Source organism: Rhyacophila brunnea, unplaced genomic scaffold (assembly GCF_057557595.1).
Source record: "Rhyacophila brunnea isolate RB1 unplaced genomic scaffold, BYU_Rbru_1.0 scaffold_80, whole genome shotgun sequence".
Classification (NCBI taxonomy): domain Eukaryota; kingdom Metazoa; phylum Arthropoda; class Insecta; order Trichoptera; family Rhyacophilidae; genus Rhyacophila; species Rhyacophila brunnea.
The window spans coordinates 617,920-619,195 of NW_028233351.1; positions in this window are offsets into that span (position 1 = coordinate 617,920).

Here is a 1,276-nt window from a genome sequence, read left to right on the forward strand (position 1 = left end):
GCATTAAACACGAAAAAAATAAACCTATCCTGATATATTTTTTGTGATTTTAGAGTATATATTGTTTCAACTGGTTTTTTGTAAGGTTTAACCACGTTTTTATGTGTTTCTTGGTGTGTAAATGTTTTAAAACTCTTTTATACATCCTTTTTTTTATTAATACAAATTATTGTATTTTAGAACGGATTTTTATTGGTAATACTCACTGTAAGTTATTCTCTTTATTTCTGAATCTTCTGAAATTCAAATTTTTGATTTCTCTGGAAATTATTGAATTATTTTCTAGTCGATTTAAAATTAAGTTTTTATAATATAAAAATCTTTTTCTTATAAATTGTATAATCCACAAACTTAAAGGTATATTTTTTTCGACTCTATATTTTTAAATGAGTTTATACATCGTCAGATTCTCGTATCAATTCTGATAACCCAATTTTATTTCTAGTTTATAATATTGAGGGGATAATTTATAGGTAACAAATTTTTCAATAAAAATACAACCGAAATAAAGAATATATTCAATTCAAAGCATAAATTTTGCATGGAAGTGTTGAATACATTCAAAGTGATCCGAGCCAATTTTAAGTATCTAAGAACATACTCTTTAAAATATCCACAATAAAATCGTTTAGTCTATAAACTTACGCTTTTCTTCTACAATTTTTAGTTTACAGATACAATACAATAGTGATGAATCATAAATAACCATTTCTACAAATTTACATGAAAATACAAAATAATTTACATTATTTATGGTTTAAGTTTATTTTTAGCAATACCATCTATTGGAACGTAGTCAGCCCATTCTAATATTGCACAACTCCTCGATGCACCTTTTGACACCTTACCTGATATATCCCATCAACTGCTCTTCTTCTCTCAAGTGTCTCTAAAATACAAAATAGCATACTAGTTTACTTAATAAATAATAGAATGTGACCCACTCAGAATTCTTATAAAAATAAAAAGTACGTTAAATTGTAGTAAATACCAAAATGAAATAATGTGACTGTATGAAGACAAATAAAAACATACATTGGGCTATAAATATTGATAATCTTAAAATCAATCACACGATATACCTTGAAGTGTATATTTGATATGATAGTCAATAGAATGGTATCTATTCCTGCACAAAAGCACTCTGCTTACTTTTAAAAAATTGTGCCTTTTTGTAAGCAGCTAATTTATTCGTGACTGTAAAAAGATAGGAAATATATTTATCTTATTAAATGATAGTAATATTATCATCTTGCTAAAGTCCTATAAATAATAA